Here is a 15779-nt window from a genome sequence, read left to right as displayed (position 1 = left end):
TTACATTACCAACACATGATTTTTTTCAGTAAGCCAATATAGTTAGGAAACTTTTTTATTAGCTTACCTGGTTATAGAAGTAGAAGAGGGCAAAAAAGTGCCTGTATCTCACCTACAGTCATACCACTTTGGATATGCCCAATCTCATCTGATCTTGGAAGCTAAGCAGTGTTGGGCCTGGTTAGTACTTGGGTGGGAGACCACATGGGAACACCAGGTGCTGTTGGTTTTTCCCATTACTGGCAAATTGTTTTTATTCTCTAGCTTTTTAAATTGGAAACTTTTTTCTCTTTATTGACAGTACAGACATTTGGAAGAGGTCAAACAGACACAATAGCCATCACCTAAAAACTTACCACACTGTTTAGGCCCAATTCCAACTGCTTTTGGGAGCTAAACAGTGTTGATCCTCTTTAGTAGTTTAATTTGAGACCACCTGCTAATATCATGTCCTGTAGGTCTTTTTACATTACCAACACATGATTTTTTTCAGTAAGGCAATACCGTTAGGAAACTTTTTTATTAGCTTACCTGGTTATAGAAGTAGAAGAGGGCAAAAAAGTGCCGGTATCTCACCTACAGCCATACCGCATTGGATACGCCCAATCTCGTCTGATCTTGGAAGCTAAGCAGTGTTGGGCCTGTTTAGTACTTGGGTGGGAGACCACATGGGAACACCAGGTGCTGTAGGTTTTTTTCCCATTAATGGCAAATTGTTTTTATTCTCTTGCTATTTAAATTGGAACCTTTTTATTTTTATTGCCAATACAGACATTTGGGACAGGTCAAACAGACACAATAGCCATCACCTAAAAACTTAGCACACTGTTTAGGCCCAATTCCAACTGCTTTTGGCAGCTAAACAGTGTTGAGCCTCTTTAGTAGTTTAGTTTGAGACCACCTGCTAATATCATGTCCTGTAGGTCTTTTTACATTACCAACACATGATTTTTTTCAGTAAGCCAATATAGTTAGGAAATTTTATTATTAGCTTACCTGGTTATAGAAGTAGAAGAGGGCAAAAAAGTGCCTGTATCTCACCTACAGCCGTACCACATTGATACGCTCAATCTCGTCTGATCTTGGACGCTAAGCAGTGTTGGGCCTGGTTAGTACTTGGGTGGGAGACCACATGGGAACACCAGGTGCTGTAGGTTTTTCCCATTACTGGCAAATTGTTTTTATTCTCTAGCTTTTAAAATTGGAAACTTTTTATTTTTATTGCTAATACAGACATTTGGGGCAGGTCAAACAGACACAATAGCCATCACCTAAAAACTTACCACACTGTTTAGGCCCAATTCCAACTGCTTTTGGGAGCTAAACAGTGTTGATCCTCTTTAGTAGTTTAATTTGAGACCACCTGCTAATATCATGTCCTGTAGGTCTTTTTACATTACCAACACATGATTTTTTTCAGTAAGCCAATATAGTTAGGAAACTTTTTTATTAGCTTACCTGGTTATAGAAGTAGAAGAGGGCAAAAAAGTGCCTGTATCTCACTTACAGCCATACCACATTGGATACGCCCAATCTCATCTGATCTTGGAAGCTAAGCAGTGTTGGGCCTGGTTAGTACTTGGGTGGGAGACCACATGGGAACATCAGGTGCTGTAGGTTTTTCCCATTACTGGCAAATTGTTTTTATTCTGTAGCTTTTTAAATTGGAAACTTTTTTCTCTTTATTGACAGTACAGACATTTGGAAGTGGTCAAACAGACACAATAGCCATCACCTAAAAACTTACCACACTGTTTAGGCCCAATTCCAACTGCTTTTGGCAGCTAAACAGTGTTGAGCCTCTTTAGTAGTTTAATTTGAGACCACCTGCTAATATCATGTCCTGTAGGTCTTTTTACATTACCAACACATGATTTTTTTCAGTAAGGCAATACAGTTAGGAAACTTTTGTATTAGCTTACCTGGTTATAGAAGTAGAAGAGGGCAAAAAAGTGCTGGTATTCTCACCTACAGCCATACCACGTTGGATACGCCCAATCTCGTCTGATCTTGGAAGCTAAGCAGTGTTGGGCCTGGTTAGTACTTGGGTGGGAGACCACATGGGAACACCAGGTGCTGTAGGTTTTTTCCCATTAATGGCAAATTGTTTTTATTCTCTTGCTATTTAAATTGGAAACTTTTTATTTTTATTGCCAATACAGACATTTGGGACAGGTCAAACAGACACAATAGCCATCACCTAAAAACTTACCACACTGTTTAGGCCCAATTCCAACTGCTTTTGGGAGCTAAACAGTGTTGAGCCTCTTTAGTAGTTTAATTTGAGACCACCTGCTAATATCATGTCCTGTAGGTCTTTTTACATTACCAACACATGATTTTTTTCAGTAAGCCAATATAGTTAGGAAACTTTTTTATTAGCTTACCTGGTTATAGAAGTAGAAGAGGGCAAAAAAGTGCCTGTATCTCACCTACAGCCATACCACATTGGATACGCCCAATCTCGTCTGATCTTGGAAGCTAAGCAGTGTTGGGCCTGGTTAGTACTTGGGTGGGAGACCACATGGGAACACCAGGTGCTGTAGGTTTTTTCCCATTAATGGCAAATTGTTTTTATTCTCTTGCTATTTAAATTGGAAACTTTTTATTTTTTATTGCCAATACAGACATTTGGGACAGGTCAAACAGACACAATAGCCATCATCTAAAAAACTTACCACACTGTTTAGGCCCAATTCCAACTGCTTTTGGGATCTAAACAGTGTTGAGCCTCTTTAGTAGTTTAATTTGAGACCACCTGCTAATATCATGTCCTGTAGGTCTTTTTACATTACCAACACATGATTTTTTTCAGTAAGCCAATATAGTTAGGAAACTTTTTTATTAGCTTACCTGGATATAGAAGTAGAAGAGGGCAAAAAAATGCCTGTATCTCACCTACAGCCATACCACATTGGATACGCCCAATCTCGTCTGATCTTGGAAGCTAAGCAGTGTTGGGTCTGGTTAGTACTTGGGTTGGAGACCACATGGGAACACCAGGTGCTGTAGGTTTTTCCCATTACTGGCAAATTGTTTTTATTCTCTAGCTTTTTAAATTGGAAACTTTTTTCTCTTTATTGACAGTACAGACATTTGGAAGAGGTCAGACACAATAGCCATCACCTAAAAACTTACCACACTGTTTATGCCAAATTCCAACTGCTTTTGGCAGCTAAACAGTGTTGAGCCTCTTTAGTAGTTTAATTTGAGACCACCTGCTAATATCATGTCCTGTAGGTCTTTTTACATTACCAACACATGATTTTTTTCAGTAAGCCAATATAGTTAGGAAACTTTTTAATTAGCTTACCTGGTTATAGAAGTAGAAGAGGGCAAAAAAGTGCCTGTATCTCACCTACAGCCATACCACATTGGATACGCCCAATCTCGTCTGATCTTGGAAGCTAAGCAGTGTTGGGCCTGGTTAGTACTTGGGTGGGAGACCACATGGGAACACCAGGTGCTGTAGGTTTTTCCCATTACTGGCAAATTGTTTTTATTCTCTAGCTTTTTAAATTGGAAACTTTTTTCTCTTTATTGACAGTACAGACATTTGGAAGAGGTCAGACACAATAGCCATCACCTAAAAACGTACCACACTGTTTAGGCCCAATTCCAACTGCTTTTGGGAGCTAAACAGTGTTGAGCCTCTTTAGTAGTTTAGTTTGAGACCACCTGCTAATATCATGTCCTGTAGGTCTTTTTACATTACCAACACATGATTTTTTTCGTTAAGCCAATATAGTTAGGAAACTTTTTTATTAGCTTACCTGGTTATAGAAGTAGAAGAGGGCAAAAAAGTGCCTGTATCTCACCTACAGCTATACCACGTTGGATACGCCCAATCTCGTCTGATCTTGGAAGCTAAGCAGTGTTGGGCCTGGTTAGTACTTGGGTGGGAGACCACATGGGAACACCAGGTGCTGTAGGTTTTTCCCATTACTGGCAAATTGTTTTTATTCTCTAGCTTTTTAAATTGGAAACTTTATATTTTTATTGCTAATACAGACATTTGGGACAGGTTAAACAGACACAATAGCCATCACCTAAAAACTTACCACACTGTTTAGGCCCAATTCCAACTGCTTTTGGGAGCTAAACAGTGTTGAGTCTCTTTAGTAGTTTAATTTGAGACCACCTGCTAATATCATGTCCTGTAGGTCTTTTTACATTACCAACACATGATTTTTTTCAGTAAGCCAATATAGTTAGGAAACTTTTTTATTAGCTTAATTGGATATAGAAGTAGAAGAGGGCAAAAAGGGGCCTGAATTTCACCTACAGCCATACCACATTGGATACGCCTGATCTTGGAAGCTAAGCAGTGTTGGGCCTGGTTAGTACTTGGGAGGGAGACCACATGGGAACACCAGGTGCTGTAGGTTTTTCCCATTACTGGCAAATTGTTTTTATTCTCTAGCTTTTTAAATTGGAAACTTTTTTCTCTTTATTGACAGTACAGACATTTGGAAGAGATCAAACAGACACAATAGCCATCACCTAAAAACTTACCACACTGCTTAGGCCCAATTCCAACTGCTTTTGGCAGTTAAACAGTGTTGAGCCTCTTTAGTAGTTTAATTTGAGACCACCTGCTAATATCATGTCCTGTAGGTCTTTTTACATTACCAACACATGATTTTTTTCAGCAAGGCAATACAGTTAGGAAACTTTTTTATTAGCTTACCTGGTTATAGAAGTAGAAGAGGGCAAAAATGTGCCTGTATCTCACCTACAGCCATACCACATTGGATACGCCCAATCTCGTCTGATCTTGGAAGCTAAGCAGTTTTGGGCCTGGTTAGTACTTGGGTGGGAGACCACATGGGAACACCAGGTGCTGTAGGTTTTTTTCCCATTAATGGCAAATTGTTTTTATTCTCTTGCTATTTAAATTGGAAACTTTTTATTTTTATTGCCAATACAGACATTTGGGACAGGTCAAACAGACACAATAGCCATCACCTAAAAACTTACCACACTGTTTAGGCCCAATTCCAACTGCTTTTGGGAGCTAAACAGTGTTGAGCCTCTTTAGTAGTTTCATTTGAGACCACCTGCTAATATCATGTCCTGTAGGTCTTTTTACATTACCAACACATGATTTTTTTCAGTAAGACAATATAGTTAGGAAACTTTTTTATTAGCTTACCTGGTTATAGAAGTAGAAGATGGCAAAAAAGTGCCTGTATCTCACCTACAGCCATACCACATTGGATACGCCCAATCTCGTCTGATCTTAAAAGCTAAGCAGTGTTCGGCCTGGTTAGTTCTTGGGTGGGAGACCACATGGGAACACCAGGTGCTGTAGGTTTTTCCCATTACTGTCAAATTGTTTTTATTCTCTAGCTTTTTAAATTGGAAACTTTTTTCTCTTTATTGACAGTACAGACATTTGGAAGAGGTCAAACAGACACAATAGCCATCACCTAAAAACTTACCACACTGTTTAGGCCCAATTCCAACTGCTTTTGGCAGCTAAACAGTGTTGAGCCTCTTTAGTAGTTTAATTTGAGACCACCTGCTAATATCATGTCCTGTAGGTCTTTTTACATTACCAACACATTATTTTTTTCAGTAAGGCAATACAGTTAGGAAACTTTTTTATTAGCTTTCCTGGTTATAGAAGTAGAAGAGGGCAAAAAAGTGCCGGTATCTCACCTAAAGCCATACCACATTGGATACGCCCAATCTCGTCTGATCTTGGAAGCTAAGCAGTGTTGGGCCTGGTTAGTACTTGGGTGGGAGACCACATGGGAACACCAGGTGCTGTAGGTTTTTTTCCCATTAATGGCAAATTGTTTTTATTCTCTTGCTATTTAAATTGGAAACTTTTTATTTTTATTGCCAATACAGACATTTGGGACAGGTCAAACAGACACAATAGCCATCACCTAAAAACTTACCACACTGTTTAGGCCCAATTCCAACTGCTTTTGGGAGCTAAACAGTGTTGAGCCTCTTTAGTAGTTTCATTTGAGACCACCTGCTAATATCATGTCCTGTAGGTCTTTTTACATTACCAACACATGATTTTTTTCAGTAAGACAATATAGTTAGGAAACTTTTTTATTAGCTTACCTGGTTATAGAAGTAAAAGATGGCAAAAAAGTGCCTGTATCTCACCTACAGCCATACCACATTGGATACGCCCAATCTCGTCTGATCTTAGAAGCTAAGCAGTGTTCGGCCTGGTTAGTTCTTGGGTGGGAGACCACATGGGAACACCAGGTGCTGTAGGTTTTTCCCATTACTGGCAAATTGTTTTTATTCTCTAGCTTTTTAAATTGGAAACTTTTTTCTCTTTATTGACAGTACAGACATTTGGAAGAGGTCAAACAGACACAATAGCCATCACCTAAAAACTTACCACACTGTTTAGGCCCAATTCCAACTGCTTTTGGCAGCTAAACAGTGTTGAGCCTCTTTAGTAGTTTAATTTGAGACCACCTGCTAATATCATGTCCTGTAGGTCTTTTTACATTACCAACACATTATTTTTTTCAGTAAGGCAATACAGTTAGGAAACTTTTTTATTAGCTTTCCTGGTTATAGAAGTAGAAGAGGGCAAAAAAGTGCCGGTATCTCACCTAAAGCCATACCACATTGGATACGCCCAATCTCGTCTGATCTTGGAAGCTAAGCAGTGTTGGGCCTGGTTACTACTTAGGTGGGAGACCACATGGGAACAGCAGGTGCTATAGGTTTTTTCCCATTAATGGCAAATTGTTTTTATTCTCTTGCTATTTAAATTGGAAACTTTTTATTTTTATTGAAAATACAGACATTTGGGACAGGTCAAACAGACACAATAGCCATCACCTAAAAACTTACCACACTGTTTAGGCCCAATTCCAACTGCTTTTGGCAGCTAAACAGTGTTGAGCCTCTTTAGTAGTTTAATTTGAGACCACCTGCTAATATCATGTCCTGTAGGTCTTTTTACATTACCAACACATGATTTTTTTCAGTAAGGCAATACAGTTAGGAACCTTTTTTATTAGCTTACCTGGTTATAGAAGTAGAAGAGGGCAAAAAAGTGCCACTATCTCACCTACAGCCATACCACATTGGATACGCCCAATCTCGTCTGATCTTGGAAGCTAAGCAGTGTTGGGCCTGGTTAGTACTTGGGTGGGAGACCACATGGGAACACCAGGTGCTGTAGGTTCTTTCACAATAATGGCAAATTGTTTTTATTCTCTTGCTATTTAAATTGGAAACTTTTTATTTTTATTGCCAATACAGACATTTGGGACAGGTCAAACAGACACAATAGCCATCACCTAAAAACTTACCACACTGTTTAGGCCCAATTCCAACTGCTTTTGGGAGCTAAACAGTGTTGAGCCTCTTTAGTAGTTTAATTTGAGACCACCTGCTAATATCATGTCCTGTAGGTCTTTTTACATTACCAACACATGATTTTTTTCAGTAAGCCAATATAGTTAGGAAACTTTTTTATTAGCTTACCTGGTTATAGAAGTAGAAGAGGGCAAAAAAGTGCCTGTATCTCACCTACAGCCATACCACAATGGATACGCCCAATCTCGTCTGATCTTGGAAGCTAAGCAGTGTTGGGCCTGGTTAGTACTTGGGTGGGAGAACACATGGGAACACCAGGTGCTGTAGGTTTTTCCCATTACTGGCTAATTGTTTTTATTCTCTAGCTTTTTAAATTGGAAACTTTTTTTCTCTTTATTGACAGTACAGACATTTGGAAGAGGTCAAACAGACACAATAGCCATCACCTAAAAACTTACCACACTGTTTAGGCCCAATTCCAACTGCTTTTGGCAGCTAAACAGTGTTGAGCCTCTTTAGTAGTTTAATTTGAGACCACCTGCTAATATCATGTCCTGTAGGTCTTTTTACATTACCAACACATGATTTTTTTCAGTAAGGCAATACAGTTAGGAAACTTTTTTATTAGCTTACCTGGTTATAGAAGTAGAAGAGGGCAAAAAAGTGCCAGTATCTCACCTACAGCCATACCACATTGGATACGCCCAATCTCATCTGATCTTGGAAGCTAAGCAGTGTTGGGCCTGGTTAGTACTTGGGTGGGAGACCACATGGGAAAACCAGGTGCTGTAGGTTTTTTCCCATTAATAGCAAATTGTTTTTATTCTCTTGCTATTTAAATTGGAAACTTTTAAATTTTTATTGCCAATACAGACATTTTGGACAGGTCAAACAGACACAATAGCCATCACTTTAAAAATATACCACACTGTTTAGGCCCAATTCCAACTGCTTTTGGGAGCTAAACAGTGTTGAGCCTCTTTAGTAGTTTAATTTGAGACCACCTGCTAATATCATGTCCTGTAGGTCTTTTTACATTACCAACACATGATTTTTTTCAGTAATCTAAAATAGTTAGGAAACTTTTTTATTAGCTTACCTGGTTATAGAAGTAGAAGAGGGCAAAAAAGTGCCTGTATCTCACCTACAGCCATACCACATTGGATACGCCCAATCTCGTCTGATCTTGGAAGCTAAGCAGTGTTGAGCCTGGTTAGTACTTGGGTGGGAGACCACATGGGAACACCAGGTGCTGTAGGTTTTTCCCATTACTGGCAAATTGTTTTTATTCTCTAGCTTTTTAAATTGGAAACTTTTTTCTCTTTATTGACAGTACAGACATTTGGAAGAGGTCAAACAGACACAATAGCCATCACCTAAAAACTTACCACACTGTTTAGGCCCAATTCCAACTTTTTTTGGCAGCTAAACAGTGTTGAGCCTCTTTAGTAGTTTAATTTGAGACCACCTGCTAATATCATGTCCTGTAGGTCTTTTTACATTACCAACACATGATTTTTTTCAGTAAGGCAATACAGTTAGGAAACTTTTTTATTAGCTTACCTGGTTATAGAAGTAGAAGAGGGCAAAAAAATGCCGGTATCTCACCTACAGCCATACCACATTGGATACGCCCAATCTCGTCTGATCTTGGAAGCTAAGCAGTGTTGGGCCTGGTTAGTACTTGGGTGGGAGACCACATGGGAACACCAGGTGCTGTAGGTTTTTTCCCATTACTGGCAAATTGTTTTTATTCTCTTGCTATTTAAATTGGAAACTTTTTATTTTTATTGCCAATACAGACATTTGGGACAGGTCAAACAGACACAATAGCCATCACCTAAAAACTTACCACAATGTTTAGGCCCAATTCCAACTGCTTTTCGGAGCTAAACAGTGTTGAGCCTCTTTAGTAGTTTAATTTGAGACCACCTGCTAATATCATGTCCTGTAGGTCTTTTTACATTACCAACACATGATTTTTTTCAGTAAGCCAATATAGTTAGGAAACTTTTTTATTAGCTTACCTGGTTATCGAAGTAGAAGAGGGCAAAAAAGTGCCTGTATCTCACCTACAGCCATACCACATTGGATACGCCCAATCTCGTCTGATCTTGGAAGCTAAGCAGTGTTGTGCCTGGTTAGTACTTGGGTGGGAGACCACATGGGAACACCAGGTGCTGTTGGTTTTTCCCATTACTGGCAAATTGTTTTTATTCTCTAGCTTTTTAAATTGGAAACTTTTTTCTCTTTATTGACAGTACAGACATTTGGAAGAGGTCAAACAGACACAATAGCCATCACCTAAAAACTTACCACACTGTTTAGGCCCAATTCCAACTGCTTTTGGCAGCTAAACAGTGTTGAGCCTCTTTAGTAGTTTAATTTGAGACCACCTGCTAATATCATGTCCTGTAGGTCTTTTTACATTACCAACACATGATTTTTTTCAGTAAGGCAATACAGTTAGGAAACTTTTTTATTAGCTTACCTGGTTATAGGAGTAAAAGAGGGCAAAAAAGTGCCGGTATCTTACCTACAGCCATACCACATTGGATACGCCCAATCTCGTCTGATCTTGGAAGCTAAGCAGTGTTGGGCCTGGTTAGTACTTGGGTGGGAGAACATATGGGAACACCAGGTGCTGTAGGTTTTTTCCCATTAATGGCAAATTGTTTTTATTCTCTTGCTATTTAAATTGGAAACTTTTTTCTCTTTATTGACAGTACAGACATTTGGAAGAGGTCAAACAGACACAATAGCCATCACCTAAAAACTTACCACACTGTTTAGGCCCAATTCCAACTGCTTTTGGCAGCTAAACAGTGTTGAGCCTCTTTAGTAGTTTAATTTGAGACCACCTGCTAATATCATGTCCTGTAGGTCTTTTTACATTACCAACACATGATTTTTTTCAGTAAGGCAATACAGTTAGGAAACTTTTTTATTAGCTTACCTGGTTATAGAAGTAGAAGAGGGCAAAAAAGTGCCGGTATCTCACCTACAGCCATACCACATTGGATACGCCCAATCTCATCTGATCTTGGAAGCTAAGCAGTGTTGGGCCTGGTTAGTACTTGGGTGGGAGACCACATGGGAAAACCAGGTGCTGTAGGTTTTTTCCCATTAATGGCAAATTGTTTTTATTCTCTTGCTTTTTAAATTGGAAACTTTTTATTTTTATTGCCAATACAGACATTTGGGACAGGTCAAACAGACACAATAGCCATCACTTTAAAAATATACCACACTGTTTAGGCCCAATTCCAACTGCTTTTGGGAGCTAAACAGTGTTGAGCCTATTTAGTAGTTTAATTTGAGACCACCTGCTAATATCATGTCCTGTAGGTCTTTTTACATTACCAACACATGATTTTTTTCAGTAAGCCAAAATAGTTAGGAAACTTTTTTATTAGCTTACCTGGTTATAGAAGTAGAAGAGGGCAAAAAAGTGCCTGTATCTCACCTACAGCCATACCACATTGGATACGCCCAATCTCGTCTGATCTTGGAAGCTAAGCAGTGTTGGGCCTGGTTAGTTCTTGGGTGGGAGACCACATGGGAACACCAGGTGCTGTAGGTTTTTCCCATTACTGGCAAATTGTTTTTATTCTCTAGCTTTTTAAATTGGAAACTTTTTTCTCTTTATTGACAGTACAGACATTTGGAAGAGGTCAAACAGACACAATAGCCATCACCTAAAAACTTACCACACTGTTTAGGCCCAATTCCAACTTTTTTTGGCAGCTAAACAGTGTTGAGCCTCTTTAGTAGTTTAATTTGAGACCACCTGCTAATATCATGTCCTGTAGGTCTTTTTACATTACCAACACATGATTTTTTTCAGTAAGGCAATACAGTTAGGAAACTTTTTTCATAGCTTACCTGGTTATAGAAGAAGAAGAGGGCAAAAAAGTGCCGGTATCTCACGTACAGCCATACCACATTGGATACGCCCAATCTCGTCTGATCTTGGAAGCTAAGCAGTGTTGGGCCTGGTTAGTACTTGGGTGGGAGACCACATGGGAACACCAGGTGCTGTAGGTTTTTTCCCATTAATGGCAAATTGTTTTTATTCTCTTGCTATTTAAATTGGAAACTTTTTATTTTTATTGCCAATACAGACATTTGGGACAGGTCAAACAGACACAATAGCCATCACCTAAAAACTTACCACAATGTTTAGGCCCAATTCCAACTGCTTTTCGGAGCTAAACAGTGTTGAGCCTCTTTAGTAGTTTAATTTGAGACCACCTGCTAATATCATGTCCTGTAGGTCTTTTTACATTACCAACACATGATTTTTTTCAGTAAGCCAATATAGTTAGGAAACTTTTTTATTAGCTTACCTGGTTATAGAAGTAGAAGAGGGCAAAAAAGTGCCTGTATCTCACCTACAGCCATACCACATTGGATACGCCTGATCTTGGAAGCTAAGCAGTGTTGGGCCTGGTTAGTACTTGGGTGGGAGACCACATGGGAACACCAGGTGCTGTAGGTTTTTCCCATTACTGGCAAATTGTTTTTATTCTCTAGCTTTTTAAATTGGAAACTTTTTTCTCTTTATTGACAGTACAGACATTTGGAAGAGGTCAAACAGACACAATAGCCATCACCTAAAAACTTACCACACTGTTTAGGCCCAATTCCAACTGCTTTTGGGAGCTAAACAGTGTTGAGCCTCTTTAGTAGTTTAATTTGAGACCACCTGCTAATATCATGTCCTGTAGGTCTTTTTACATTACCAACACATGATTTTTTTCAGTAAGCCAATATAGTTAGGAAACTTTTTTATTAGCTTACCTGGTTATAGAAGTAGAAGAGGGCAAAAAAGTGCCTGTATCTCACCTACAGCCATACCACATTGGATACGCCCAATCTCGTCTGATCTTGGAAGCTAAGCAGTGTTGGGCCTGGTTAGTACTTGGGTGGGAGACCACATGGGAACACCAGGTGCTGTAGGTTTTTCCCATTACTGGCAAATTGTTTTTATTCTCTAGCTTTTTAAATTGGAAACTTTTTTCTCTTTATTGACAGTACAGACATTTGGAAGAGGTCAAACAGACACAATAGCCATCACCTAAAAACTTACCACACTGTTTAGGCCCAATTCCAACTGCTTTTGGCAGCTAAACAGTGTTGAGCCTCTTTAGTAGTTTAATTTGAGACCACCTGCTAATATCATGTCCTGTAGGTCTTTTTACATTACCAACACATGATTTTTTTCAGTAAGGCAATACAGTTAGGAAACTTTTTTATTAGCTTACCTGGTTATAGAAGTAGAAGAGGGCAAAAAAGTGCCAGTATCTCACCTACAGCCATACCACATTGGATACGCCCAATCTCATCTGATCTTGGAAGCTAAGCAGTGTTGGGCCTGGTTAGTACTTGGGTGGGAAACCACATGGGAAAACCAGGTGCTGTAGGTTTTTTCCCATTAATGGCAAATTGTTTTTATTCTCTTGCTATTTAAATTGGAAACTTTTTATTTTTATTGCCAATACAGACATTTGGGACAGGTCAAACAGACACAATAGCCATCACCTAAAAACTTACCACACTGTTTAGGCCCAATTCCAACTGCTTTTGGGAGCTAAACAGTGTTGAGCCTCTTTAGTAGTTTCATTTGAGACCACCTGCTAATATCATGTTCTGTAGGTCTTTTTACATTACCAACACATGATTTTTTTCAGTAAGCCAATATAGTTAGGAAACTTTTTTATTAGCTTACCTGGTTATAGAAGTAGAAGAGGGCAAAAAAGTGCCTGTATCTCACCTACAGCCATACCACATTGGATACGCCCAATCTCGTCTGATCTTGGAAGCTAAGCAGTGTTGGGCCTGGTTAGTACTTGGGTGGGAGACCACATGGGAACACCAGGTGCTGTAGGTTTTTCCCATTACTGGCAAATTGTTTTTATTCTCTAGCTTTTTAAATTGGAAACTTTTTTCTCTTTATTGACAGTACAGACATTTGGAAGAGGTCAAACAGACACAATAGCCATCACCTAAAAACTTACCACACTGTTTAGGCCCAATTCCAACTTTTTTTGGCAGCTAAACAGTGTTGAGCCTCTTTAGTAGTTTAATTTGAGACCACCTGCTAATATCATGTCCTGTAGGTCTTTTTACATTACCAACACATGATTTTTTTCAGTAAGACAATACAGTTAGGAAACTTTTTTATTAGCTTACCTTGTTATAGAAGTAGAAGAGGGCAAAAAAGTGCCGGTATCTCACCTACAGCCATACCACATTGGATACGCCCAATCTCGTCTGATCTTGGAAGCTAAGCAGTGTTGGGCCTGGTTAGTACTTGGGTGGGAGACCACATGGGAACACCAGGTGCTGTAGGTTTTTCCCATTACTGGCTAATTGTTTTTATTCTCTAGCTTTTTAAATTGGAAACTTTTTTCTCTTTATTGACAGTACAGACATTTGGAAGAGGTCAAACAGACACAAAAGCCATCACCTTAAAACTTACCACACTGTTTAGGCCCAATTCCAACTGCTTTTGGCAGCTAAACAGTGTTGAGCCTCTTTAGTAGTTTAATTTGAGACCACCTGCTAATATCATGTCCTGTAGGTCTTTTTACATTACCAACACATGATTTTTTTCAGTAAGGCAATACAGTTAGGAAACTTTTTTATTAGCTTACCTGGTTATAGAAGTAGAAGAGGGCAAAAAAGTGCCGGTATCTCACCTACAGCCATACCACATTGGATACGCCCAATCTTATCTGATCTTGGAAGCTAAGCAATGTTGGGCCTGGTTAGTACTTGGGTGGGAATTCACATGGGAACACCAGGTGCTGTAGGTTTTTCCCATTACTGGCTAATTGTTTTTATTCTCTAGCTTTTTAAATTGGAAACTTTTTTCTCTTTATTGACAGTACAGACATTTGGAAGAGGTCAAACAGACACAAAAGCCATCACCTTAAAACTTACCACACTGTTTAGGCCCAATTCCAACTGCTTTTGGCAGCTAAACAGTGTTGAGCCTCTTTAGTAGTTTAATTTGAGACCACCTGCTAATATCATGTCCTGTAGGTCTTTTTACATTACCAACACATGATTTTTTTCAGTAAGGCAATACAGTTAGGAAACTTTTTTATTAGCTTACCTGGTTATAGAAGTAGAAGAGGGCAAAAAAGTGCCGGTATCTCACCTACAGCCATACCACATTGGATACGCCCAATCTTATCTGATCTCAGAAGCTAAGCATTGTTGGGCCTGGTTAGTACTTGGGTGGGAATTCACATGGGAACACCAGGTGCTGTAGGTTTTTTCCCCATTAATGGCAAATTGTTTTTATTCTCTTGCTATTTAAATTGGAAACTTTTTATTTTTATTGCCAATACAGACATTTGGGACAGGTCAAACAGACACAATAGCCATCACCTAAAAACTTACCATACTGTTTAGGCCCAATTCCAACTGCTTTTGGGAGCTAAACAGTGTTGAGCCTCTTTAGTAGTTTAATTTGAGACCACCTGCTAATATTATGTCCTGTAGGTCTTTTTACATTACCAACACATGATTTTTTCAGTAAGCCAATATAGTTAGGAAACTTTTTTATTAGCTTACCTGGTTATAGAAGTAGAAGAGGGCAAAAAAGTGCTTGTATCTCACCTACAGCCTTACCATATTGGATACGCCCAATCTCGTCTGATCTTGGAAGCTAAGCAGTGTTGGGCCTGGTTAGTACTTGGGTGGGAGACCACATGGGAACACCAGGTGCTGTAGGTTTTTCCCATTACTGGCAAATTGTTTTTATTCTCTAGCTTTTTAAATTGGAAACTTTTTTCTCTTTATTGACAGTACAGACATTTGGAAGAGGTCAAACAGACACAATAGCCATCACCTAAAAACTTACCACACTGTTTAGGCCCAATTCCAACTGCTTTTGGCAGCTAAACAGTGTTGAGCCTCTTTAGTAGTTTAATTTGAGACCACCTGCTAATATCATGTCCTGTAGGTCTTTTTACATTCCCAACACATGATTTTTTTCAGTAAGCCAATATAGTTAGGAAACTTTTTTAATAGCTTACCTGGTTATAGAAGTAGAAGAGGGCAAAAAAGTTCCTGCATCTCACCTACAGCCATACCACATTGGATACGCCCAATCTCGTCTGATCTTGGAAGCTAAGCAGTGTTGGGCCTGGTTAGTACTTGGGTGGGAGACCACATGGGAACACCAGGTGCTGTAGGTTTTTTCCCATTAATGGCAAATTGTTTTTATTCTCTTGCTATTTAAATTGGAAACTTTTTATTTTTATTGCCAATACAGACATTTGGGACAGGTCAAACAGACACAATAGCCATCACCTAAAAACTTACCACACTGTTTAGGCCCAATTCCAACTGCTTTTGGCAGCTAAACAGTGTTGAGCCTCTTTAGTAGTTTAATTTGAGACCACCTGCTAATATCATGTCCTGTATGTCTTTTTACATTACCAACACATGATTTT

The 15779-nt window shown here is 39.1% G+C and overlaps 27 non-coding genes and 7 pseudogenes across 27 annotated transcripts; all 34 read left to right on the top strand.

Annotated features, from left to right (window-relative positions):
• Positions 1-110: 110 nt before the first annotated feature.
• Positions 111-229, top strand: LOC146038991 (5S ribosomal RNA). Its single transcript, XR_014462536.1, has one exon. It is a non-coding gene; the product is annotated as a 5S ribosomal RNA (ribosomal RNA).
• Positions 230-574: 345 nt separating this feature from the next.
• LOC146038038 (5S ribosomal RNA) lies at positions 575-693 on the top strand. The gene has a single exon (XR_014461663.1). It is a non-coding gene; the product is annotated as a 5S ribosomal RNA (ribosomal RNA).
• Positions 694-1039: 346 nt separating this feature from the next.
• LOC146039652 (5S ribosomal RNA) lies at positions 1040-1157 on the top strand (annotated as a pseudogene).
• Positions 1158-1501: 344 nt separating this feature from the next.
• LOC146037878 (5S ribosomal RNA) lies at positions 1502-1620 on the top strand. The gene has a single exon (XR_014461517.1). It is a non-coding gene; the product is annotated as a 5S ribosomal RNA (ribosomal RNA).
• A 346-nt stretch (positions 1621-1966) lies between these two features.
• LOC146037760 (5S ribosomal RNA) lies at positions 1967-2085 on the top strand. The gene has a single exon (XR_014461408.1). It is a non-coding gene; the product is annotated as a 5S ribosomal RNA (ribosomal RNA).
• Positions 2086-2430: 345 nt separating this feature from the next.
• On the top strand, positions 2431-2549 carry LOC146039072 (5S ribosomal RNA). Its single transcript, XR_014462610.1, has one exon. It is a non-coding gene; the product is annotated as a 5S ribosomal RNA (ribosomal RNA).
• Positions 2550-2896: 347 nt separating this feature from the next.
• On the top strand, positions 2897-3015 carry LOC146039329 (5S ribosomal RNA). Its single transcript, XR_014462843.1, has one exon. It is a non-coding gene; the product is annotated as a 5S ribosomal RNA (ribosomal RNA).
• A 341-nt stretch (positions 3016-3356) lies between these two features.
• LOC146039060 (5S ribosomal RNA) lies at positions 3357-3475 on the top strand. The gene has a single exon (XR_014462599.1). It is a non-coding gene; the product is annotated as a 5S ribosomal RNA (ribosomal RNA).
• A 341-nt stretch (positions 3476-3816) lies between these two features.
• On the top strand, positions 3817-3935 carry LOC146038257 (5S ribosomal RNA). Its single transcript, XR_014461863.1, has one exon. It is a non-coding gene; the product is annotated as a 5S ribosomal RNA (ribosomal RNA).
• A 344-nt stretch (positions 3936-4279) lies between these two features.
• On the top strand, positions 4280-4388 carry LOC146039801 (5S ribosomal RNA; annotated as a pseudogene).
• Positions 4389-4733: 345 nt separating this feature from the next.
• LOC146038556 (5S ribosomal RNA) lies at positions 4734-4852 on the top strand. Its single transcript, XR_014462138.1, has one exon. It is a non-coding gene; the product is annotated as a 5S ribosomal RNA (ribosomal RNA).
• A 346-nt stretch (positions 4853-5198) lies between these two features.
• On the top strand, positions 5199-5317 carry LOC146039743 (5S ribosomal RNA; annotated as a pseudogene).
• Positions 5318-5662: 345 nt separating this feature from the next.
• On the top strand, positions 5663-5781 carry LOC146038743 (5S ribosomal RNA). Its single transcript, XR_014462309.1, has one exon. It is a non-coding gene; the product is annotated as a 5S ribosomal RNA (ribosomal RNA).
• A 346-nt stretch (positions 5782-6127) lies between these two features.
• LOC146039684 (5S ribosomal RNA) lies at positions 6128-6246 on the top strand (annotated as a pseudogene).
• Positions 6247-6591: 345 nt separating this feature from the next.
• Positions 6592-6710, top strand: LOC146039666 (5S ribosomal RNA; annotated as a pseudogene).
• Positions 6711-7055: 345 nt separating this feature from the next.
• Positions 7056-7174, top strand: LOC146039047 (5S ribosomal RNA). The gene has a single exon (XR_014462587.1). It is a non-coding gene; the product is annotated as a 5S ribosomal RNA (ribosomal RNA).
• Positions 7175-7519: 345 nt separating this feature from the next.
• On the top strand, positions 7520-7638 carry LOC146039149 (5S ribosomal RNA). The gene has a single exon (XR_014462679.1). It is a non-coding gene; the product is annotated as a 5S ribosomal RNA (ribosomal RNA).
• Positions 7639-7984: 346 nt separating this feature from the next.
• On the top strand, positions 7985-8103 carry LOC146039840 (5S ribosomal RNA). The gene has a single exon (XR_014463146.1). It is a non-coding gene; the product is annotated as a 5S ribosomal RNA (ribosomal RNA).
• A 347-nt stretch (positions 8104-8450) lies between these two features.
• Positions 8451-8569, top strand: LOC146038592 (5S ribosomal RNA). The gene has a single exon (XR_014462172.1). It is a non-coding gene; the product is annotated as a 5S ribosomal RNA (ribosomal RNA).
• A 345-nt stretch (positions 8570-8914) lies between these two features.
• On the top strand, positions 8915-9033 carry LOC146039035 (5S ribosomal RNA). Its single transcript, XR_014462576.1, has one exon. It is a non-coding gene; the product is annotated as a 5S ribosomal RNA (ribosomal RNA).
• Positions 9034-9378: 345 nt separating this feature from the next.
• Positions 9379-9497, top strand: LOC146039211 (5S ribosomal RNA). The gene has a single exon (XR_014462737.1). It is a non-coding gene; the product is annotated as a 5S ribosomal RNA (ribosomal RNA).
• Positions 9498-9842: 345 nt separating this feature from the next.
• Positions 9843-9961, top strand: LOC146039025 (5S ribosomal RNA). The gene has a single exon (XR_014462567.1). It is a non-coding gene; the product is annotated as a 5S ribosomal RNA (ribosomal RNA).
• Positions 9962-10307: 346 nt separating this feature from the next.
• Positions 10308-10426, top strand: LOC146039717 (5S ribosomal RNA). Its single transcript, XR_014463132.1, has one exon. It is a non-coding gene; the product is annotated as a 5S ribosomal RNA (ribosomal RNA).
• A 346-nt stretch (positions 10427-10772) lies between these two features.
• On the top strand, positions 10773-10891 carry LOC146038534 (5S ribosomal RNA). The gene has a single exon (XR_014462118.1). It is a non-coding gene; the product is annotated as a 5S ribosomal RNA (ribosomal RNA).
• A 345-nt stretch (positions 10892-11236) lies between these two features.
• LOC146038423 (5S ribosomal RNA) lies at positions 11237-11355 on the top strand. Its single transcript, XR_014462015.1, has one exon. It is a non-coding gene; the product is annotated as a 5S ribosomal RNA (ribosomal RNA).
• Positions 11356-11700: 345 nt separating this feature from the next.
• On the top strand, positions 11701-11809 carry LOC146039766 (5S ribosomal RNA; annotated as a pseudogene).
• A 345-nt stretch (positions 11810-12154) lies between these two features.
• Positions 12155-12273, top strand: LOC146039023 (5S ribosomal RNA). Its single transcript, XR_014462565.1, has one exon. It is a non-coding gene; the product is annotated as a 5S ribosomal RNA (ribosomal RNA).
• A 345-nt stretch (positions 12274-12618) lies between these two features.
• Positions 12619-12737, top strand: LOC146037580 (5S ribosomal RNA). The gene has a single exon (XR_014461244.1). It is a non-coding gene; the product is annotated as a 5S ribosomal RNA (ribosomal RNA).
• A 345-nt stretch (positions 12738-13082) lies between these two features.
• On the top strand, positions 13083-13201 carry LOC146039011 (5S ribosomal RNA). Its single transcript, XR_014462554.1, has one exon. It is a non-coding gene; the product is annotated as a 5S ribosomal RNA (ribosomal RNA).
• A 345-nt stretch (positions 13202-13546) lies between these two features.
• Positions 13547-13665, top strand: LOC146038999 (5S ribosomal RNA). The gene has a single exon (XR_014462543.1). It is a non-coding gene; the product is annotated as a 5S ribosomal RNA (ribosomal RNA).
• Positions 13666-14010: 345 nt separating this feature from the next.
• LOC146039215 (5S ribosomal RNA) lies at positions 14011-14129 on the top strand. Its single transcript, XR_014462740.1, has one exon. It is a non-coding gene; the product is annotated as a 5S ribosomal RNA (ribosomal RNA).
• Positions 14130-14474: 345 nt separating this feature from the next.
• Positions 14475-14593, top strand: LOC146039747 (5S ribosomal RNA; annotated as a pseudogene).
• Positions 14594-14938: 345 nt separating this feature from the next.
• Positions 14939-15057, top strand: LOC146038669 (5S ribosomal RNA). Its single transcript, XR_014462241.1, has one exon. It is a non-coding gene; the product is annotated as a 5S ribosomal RNA (ribosomal RNA).
• Positions 15058-15402: 345 nt separating this feature from the next.
• On the top strand, positions 15403-15521 carry LOC146038987 (5S ribosomal RNA). The gene has a single exon (XR_014462532.1). It is a non-coding gene; the product is annotated as a 5S ribosomal RNA (ribosomal RNA).
• The last annotated feature ends 258 nt before the right edge of the window (positions 15522-15779 follow it).

This window comes from Crinia signifera, chromosome 9 (assembly GCF_055691185.1).
Source record: "Crinia signifera chromosome 9, ASM5569118v1, whole genome shotgun sequence".
Classification (NCBI taxonomy): domain Eukaryota; kingdom Metazoa; phylum Chordata; class Amphibia; order Anura; family Myobatrachidae; genus Crinia; species Crinia signifera.
This window is presented reverse-complemented; position numbering and strand designations above follow the sequence as displayed.